Source organism: Brienomyrus brachyistius, chromosome 11 (assembly GCF_023856365.1).
Source record: "Brienomyrus brachyistius isolate T26 chromosome 11, BBRACH_0.4, whole genome shotgun sequence".
In the NCBI taxonomy this organism is placed as follows: domain Eukaryota; kingdom Metazoa; phylum Chordata; class Actinopteri; order Osteoglossiformes; family Mormyridae; genus Brienomyrus; species Brienomyrus brachyistius.
In genome coordinates, this window is record NC_064543.1 from 11,157,664 (window position 1) to 11,165,562 (window position 7,899).

Consider the following 7,899-nt stretch of genomic DNA (forward strand, 5'->3'; position numbering starts at 1 on the left):
CAAACCAACATGGCACTAGCAAGGTAAAAAAAAAAGAAAAAACTGATGAGAACAGCAGCTATAAAAACACACCCTACGCTGGAAAGGACTGAAAAACAGCTCTAGAGTAGCTAGATTCCTCTTTCCTCTCCATGGATCTCGTAGGAGGACATCTGTGAAACAAAATTCAGTCCCATCAACAATGAACAAACATTCCGGTGTGGAATACCTCACCAGACAAGCATTGTATAGCAGTATAGAAGGGTGCACATGCTTATAAAAAGGAAGGATTAGGGATTGTGACTCTTTTATTTATTGCAATGTAACTCTGCCAAATGAAAGTTAACAAAGTATCGTTTAGAAGTAACAGGCTGGTTACTTACTAACTGTCGGGCAGCCGTAGACCTCATTCTGACTAGAAGCTTTAATGCAGAACTGAAAAATTCTCTAGCAAGAGTAATTGTCAGCTGGCCCAAAGTATAACATACCTTTGCATGTCTGTTAGCAAGTCAGATTCTGCCTGAGACTCCACCATTAACCAGCTGGTATTATATTCTGGAGAAGAATTGTCAGTTAAACATGAACTCAGACAAAGGCTATACCGCTTTACTTCCATTGGGAAACCCCCCCCCCCCAATGCATTTGGACATCATGGCGGATTAAAAATAGAATAAAAATGCAATTTAAAGACAGATCATAACCTCTGACTCAGATCCACAACCTACATTTGAAAATCACACTCATATAAAAGTATCCAAAGATATTGCTTCCTTTATGAAAAGCATGCATTATTATTATTATTATTATTATTATTATCCATCCATCCATTTTCCAAACCGCTTATCCTACTGGGTCTCGGGGGGCCACATACCATGGATCATAAATGTATTAACATCTCATACCATACTGAGGCTGCAGTTACATAACATAACATACTAATGTTATATAAGTTAAAGAAAACAAAAAAAAACTTCCTTTACTGCATGAAGTGTCTAGTAGTCTACTAGTCAGCTGCAGTAGCAGAAGGTTCTTCAATAATCTGTAACAGAAATGTTGTGTTTTTGTTTGATAACAATAACTGGAAAAACAGTGCATTCAGTGTCCTTGGAAGACGGACGGTAATGAACTGATTTCCTCTGTACAGGGTCATGCTTAAGCTGGTTTCCCCCCACACAGTGTGCTCTGTTACATGAAATGAGAGAAATGGCAGAAAGGGTTAGTACTGGAAAACTGAGGGCAGACCAGAAGCTGCCAGACTTATAACTTCTGCTGACTCTTTTCTTGTGCAATAACAGTTAATATGCATATTCATATCATTAACACTATTGTGATCTTTATTTTTTATCTGTTCTTTTAATTGCAGAGGACCTTGGTAGTTAATTTCTTTCTCTTTCATGCTACCCCATGCTGTTGCAATGACAATAAACCAGCTTGATTTTTGATAGATTTTTCCTTTCCTTCATAAAAACCTGCCTCATCAAAGCTATTTCAGGCCTTCAAACACACTAATTAGCAGGGCTGCTGGTGCGCAGCTAGAAAGTGGCAGCATGCGACCTGATTTCCACATGGTGCTGAAGTGCCGCTTCACTGGCAAGGCTGCCGCTGTTTTCGGTACCTGTGTTCAACTGGGTCATTCACTGACTCATTCAGGGGGAAAAGGCTGATGAGTGGGAGGGGGCCGGCTTCCTGTAAGCAGAACGCCCTGGAGTTTTGCTGTTGTGCGAATTTGTATCCCGGGAAAAGGCATCACATTTGGGTGGAATGTCCCAAAATCAGCCCCCGTTTTCAGTGCGGCCATTCTCAGCTGTGAATCAAACAGTTCTTTCAAATAAGTTTAAAAAACTAACACTAAAGTTGCCTAACTAAGACAGACCTCTGAGAAGCTACTGTACAGTATGAGCTGACCATCAGCAGAACATTACAGCCATGCAGTGCTCCGTTCAGGAAGCCTGAGAGCAAGCTGAGAGTGTAGATACCTGCACGTCAGGCTGCAGTTGCATGGCATTAAAAATACTGTTTCTCTGCATTCCACAGTGTGTTCAACCTCTCAGAGAGGGCGGTGAACAGTAACTCATGGAATATTATATATATTTATGATTATAACAAAATTTGTTATTACAGTGCTAAATAACTGCAGGCAATGTTTCCTTTCATGTCTTTGTTTTCATGTTTAAAATGACTGGCTGAACGTTTTATCCGTGTTGTTCAAGGCAGCACTGTGCAAAAGGCAGGATGCCAGCCCATCGCAGGGCACACACACTAAGGGCGAGCCAGCCTAACTACAGTGTCTTTTAATTGTAGGATGAAACTGGAGAACCTGGAGGAGACCAGCACAACACGAGGAGTGCAAACTTCACAAACACCTAGAACTACTGATGTCCGGCAGCAGTGCTACGCTTGGTCTGTTTTGGGAAAGATGTGCGCAGGTTTTGAATTTCGTTTAACAGACTAAAAATGATAGAACGATAGAACGGGTAGTCTCCTTCAATACAGCTTTATAAACGACTGTTCGCCTTCTTGTCCTGCACTCTAACCCCTCCCCCACCACCTTGTTTGTACGTAATGTAATAATCTCACAGCAGCAGCAGCCAAAAGGCAGATCAGGGCCATGTCTTTACACGCTGTCACTGACAAGTGCCGTTCACCATGTACAGACACAACTCATTGACACATTGCAGCGTGAGCACATTAGATATCGGTACTGATATCACAGCGTTAATGACGACATTTCGTGATTAAGTTGTATTCACAAAGTAGAACGACAACCCAAAACAGCTACGTTATTATCCATTATCGTTTCTGGGTGAAAATACTATTTGAATATTGCAGACCACATGCTTTGGTTTACTGTGGAATTCTGGAGATTAACGAATTTACAGGAGTCTAATGTAGACCAATTCAGTTGTTCAAAGTAAGTTCGGAACCAGTTAAAATTACATTTAAATTCTCCTCGAAATTTTGACTACAATTCTGTCTTGGGGACAAAAGGCGAGGTGAGCCATCAGTATGCACACGCCTCCTCCGTTTCACATGAAGCTCACACTCACGTTTCTGTGAAATCTCTTCACTTCGGTGCAGTACCTCCCCCTGGTGGTACAAAGTATTACTATAAATAGACATTTCAAATAAACTTTTGACTGCAGTTTTGCCTATGCCAGCAATTCTGCGAATATTTTTGTAAAAATGAGTGGACCTAATTTTCCGTGCTGAGGAAATCCTTGTGAACTACTGAGAATCTTCTTCTAATGTGGCAATCTAATTAACAACGATTCTGTATGAAATAAATAATTACATTATTTTAATGTTTACAAAAGACATTCCTTATGTTTATAGTTATTGGGATTTTTACAGTATATTTGAGACTGTTAACTGTATTGAAATGGAGAAAAAATTTTACATCAAAAGTTACATTTGATAATGGAGTCAGAGCAACACTGTTGCAATGAGAGCCGCTTTGAAATGTGAATGTGGTAAGGCAACTGAAACATTTAATCACTTCAGAGTGATGAGATCAAAGAGAATATTTCAAGAAGCTGAGTGCCGTTCACTGTTAACTAGCTGTCCTGGAAAGTGCAAGATGGAAGATGATGCACCTGCCCAGCTGCCAACCCGCCACCTTTTACAGCACCCTGTCACGCCTGCCCAGCTGCCAACCCGCCACCTTTTACAGCACCCTGTCACGTCTGCCCAGCTGCCAACCCGCCACCCTTTACAGCACCCTGTCACGTCTGCCCAGCTGCCAACCCGCCACCTTTTACAGCACCCTGTCGCGCCTGCCCAGCTGCCAACCCGCCACCTTTTACAGCACCCTGTCACGTCTGCCCAGCTGCCAACTCGCCACCTTTTACAGCACCCTGTCGCGCCTGCCCAGCTGCCAACCCGCCACCTTTTACAGCACCCTGTCACGTCTGCCCAGCTGCCAACTCGCCACCTTTTACAGCACCCTGTCGCGCCTGTCCAGCTGCCAACCCGCCACCTTTTACAGCACCCTGTCACGCCTGCCCAGCTGCCAACCCGCCACCCTTTACAGCACCCTGTCACGCCTGCCCAGCTGCCAACCCGCCACCTTTTACAGCACCCTGTCACGCCTGCCCAGCTGCCAACTCGCCACCTTTTACAGCACCCTGTCACGCCTGCCCAGCTGCCAACCCGCCACCCTTTACAGCACCCTGTCACGCCTGCCCAGCTGCCAACCCGCCACCCTTTACAGCACCCTGTCACGTCTGCCCAGCTGCCAACCTGCCACCTTTTACAGCACCCTGTCGCGCCTGCCCAGCTGCCAACCTGCCACCTTTTACAGCACCCTGTCGCGCCTGCCCAGCTGCCAACCCACCACCTTTTACAGCACCCTGTCACGTCTGCCCAGCTGCCAACCCGCCACCCTTTACAGCACCCTGTCACGTCTGCCCAGCTGCCAACCTGCCACCTTTTACAGCACTCTGTCGCGCCTGCCCAGCTGCCAACCTGCCACCTTTTACAGCACCCTGTCACGCCTGCCCAGCTGCCAACCCACCACCTTTTACAACATCCTGTCACGTCTGCCCAGCTGCCAACCTGCCACCTGTTACAGCACCCTGTCACGCCTGCCCAGCTGCCAACCCACCACCTTTTACAGCACCCTGTCGCGCCTGCCCAGCTGCCAACCTGCCACCTTTTACAGCACCCTGTCACGCCTGCCCAGCTGCCAACCCACCACCTTTTACAACATCCTGTCACGTCTGCCCAGCTGCCAACCTGCCACCTGTTACAGCACCCTGTCACGCCTGCCCAGCTGCCAACCCGCCACCTTTTACAACATCCTGTCACGTCTGCCCAGCTGCCAACCTGCCACCTGTTACAGCACCCTGTCGCGCCTGCCCAGCTGCCAACCCGCCACCTTTTACAACATCCTGTCACGCCTGCCCAGCTGCCAACCTGCCACCTGTTACAGCACCCTGTCGCGCCTGCCCAGCTGCCAACCCGCCACCTTTTACAACATCCTGTCACGTCTGCCCAGCTGCCAACCTGCCACCTGTTACAGCACCCTGTCGCGCCTGCCCAGCTGCCAACCTGCCACCTGTTACAGCACCCTGTCACGCCTGCCCAGCTGCCAACCCGCCACCTTTTACAACATCCTGTCACGTCTGCCCAGCTGCCAACCTGCCACCTGTTACAGCACCCTGTCACGCCTGCCCAGCTGCCAACCTGCCACCTTTTACAGCACCCTGTCGCGCCTGCCCAGCTGCCAACCCGCCACCTTTTACAGCACCCTGTCACGTCTGCCCAGCTGCCAACTCGCCACCCTTTACAGCACCCTGTCACACCTGCCCAGCTGCCAACCCGCCACCTTTTACAGCACCCTGTCACGTCTGCCCAGCTGCCAACTCGCCACCCTTTACAGCACCCTGTCACACCTGCCCAGCTGCCAACCCGCCACCTTTTACAGCACCCTGTCGCGCCTGCCCAGCTGCCAACCCGCCACCCTTTACAGCACCCTGTCACACCTGCCCAGCTGCCAACCTGCCACCTTTTACAGCACCCTGTCACGCCTGCCCAGCTGCCAACCCGCCACCCTTTACAGCACCCTGTCACACCTGCCCAGCTGCCAACCTGCCACCTTTTACAGCACCCTGTCACGCCTGCCCAGCTGCCAACCCGCCACCTTTTACAGCATCCTGTCACGCCTGCCCAGCTGCCAACCCGCCACCTTTTACAACACCCTGTCACACCTGCCCAGCTGCCAACCCGCCACCTTTTACAGCACCCTGTCACACCTGCCCAGCTGCCAACTCGCCACCTTTTACAACATCCTGTCACGCCTGCCCAGCTGCCAACCCACCACCTTTTACAGCACCCTGTCACGCCTGGGGATGTCTGTTTTCACTACGGTAACTTTTCGCTTCTTTCTAAAAATGGAGATAATATTTGTCTAGTCAATTTTCTGTTGCGTAGTAAACTTTCCATAGTTTTGTTTTTTCGTGATAAGTTTCATTTCTCAAATTGAGCTTCTTTCTTATCAGATTCATATTGATTTCGTTCTGTATTTTAAATACTTGATGCTTTAATAATGGTGAACTTTCTCAGTGAATCTTTCACCTCCTGAGCTATTACAGTCATAACATGACAATTGCAGGCATAGTTAGAGATGAACGGATATGGGGGCTGAGTCTTTATTGCGGGGGGAAATGGTAAGCATATATAATGTAAAAACCAATAAATACACATATATTTGCGGGGGTGGAGGTGGCTAAAAACATTTTTTTTTGGGGGGGAGGGGCTGAAACCTCCCTAAAACTGGTCTAATCATGCCCAGATTACAAGCTAAAAAAGAGCCTATTTTATTTTACATGCAAAACAATTACATATTTACACAGTTGAAATATTTGAATTTTTGTTGTTAAAATTAGAAGACACTAGTACGTAAGCACAACAGCCACTAGAGGGCAGTGTTTACCAGATGCTGGCTTTACCTTTAAGGAAATCTTACTATTGCTTTTTTACCTAGCAAATACATAATCACTGTTATGTGCAAAGTAACGTTGCGTTTTGAGATAAACCCCTAGATGGGATGCCAGTCCATTACAGGACATACACTCTCTGCTGCGCAATATTGGCAATTTTAGAGATACTAATTCAGCAAAGTTGAAATTAATTAATTGACTACGGGAGGAAAACAGAGAATCTGCTGAAAACAAGGTAAACGACACACACAGAAACAACCTCAAACCGACAACCTTGAGAGCGAGGCGCCTCTCCCTTTCGGGCTCATTTCGTTTACTCAGGAACCTTGGTTAACAGACACTGCCCTGGTATCTCTGAACCGACATCACAGAAACAAACGATTTTAATAGGACGCCATAGCTGTCGTAGGGGGCAAACGGGTAATGTTGTTAATGTAAGACATTAATAAGCATTGCAGCTATTTAGATGCATTTGACCTATTGCTTGACACAATGTGGATAAACTTTAATTTTGGAAAGCAAAAACTCACTTTTTTATTACCTCTTTGGCTGATTTAAATTGGTTATTTATTTCAGAAGAGGAATAATTTACGAGAAATACTTAGCATGATATTTAATTTCCTCCACTTTCGCATTTCTGATGGCTGTGTAAAACACGCTTTTTAGTGACCCTGCAGCATTTCTATCATTTCTCGAATTGATAGGCATAGGTGTGCTCCACTTGTAAAACGCCATCTTTTCTATTTAGATCAGCGGTTTTATAGAATTAAGCACCTCTCCGCTGCGAATGCAATCTTCGTGAAACATAGGGTTGACAATAATTGTAAATTCATGGGCTCTGGACAAAAGATAGTCAGCGTGATCTGATTAGAGGTGAGTGTTAGTATAACGTGGGCGGCACTTAAGACCTGCTCCCCCTCCCGCCTATTACCGTCTCAGCAATGCTTGTCAGGCGCCGCGTCGTCCCTAATTGGGGGGTATTTATAGCCTGTTTAATGTTCCTGTGGCACAGTAAGCTGAGGCACGTTATATAGGCTTTTGCCAGCCATTAACTTGCTTTTGATTGATGTGGTTCTGCACAGTAAGAGAAACAGTGATCTTCATACTGTGAATCAACAAGTTTCCTCTCAGTGGGAAAGAACTCGTTTGGCACAGGTGGGGGGCAGACTTCCAGCCAAGAAATCATTGTTAAAAAACAAAAAAACATCTGACTTCAAGCTGCTTAGGTATGCAGATGCTAACACGTTAATGTACAAAGTTGTTGCTGTTATGAAAGTCAGTTAGACTTTTGTCTTGGGTTCCAAAAAGAAATCAATAAAAAATAACAGGAACTGCGCAATGCTTAAGGACTGAGCATTATAAGACAAAGCTAAGTCCAAGCATATGCCTTCCACAGGATGACTTGAAGAGCAATCAGGAAGTCATTGTGGTCATAGTGAATCACATACTGTAAGCACAGTGTTATGGGTTATATGTGGAC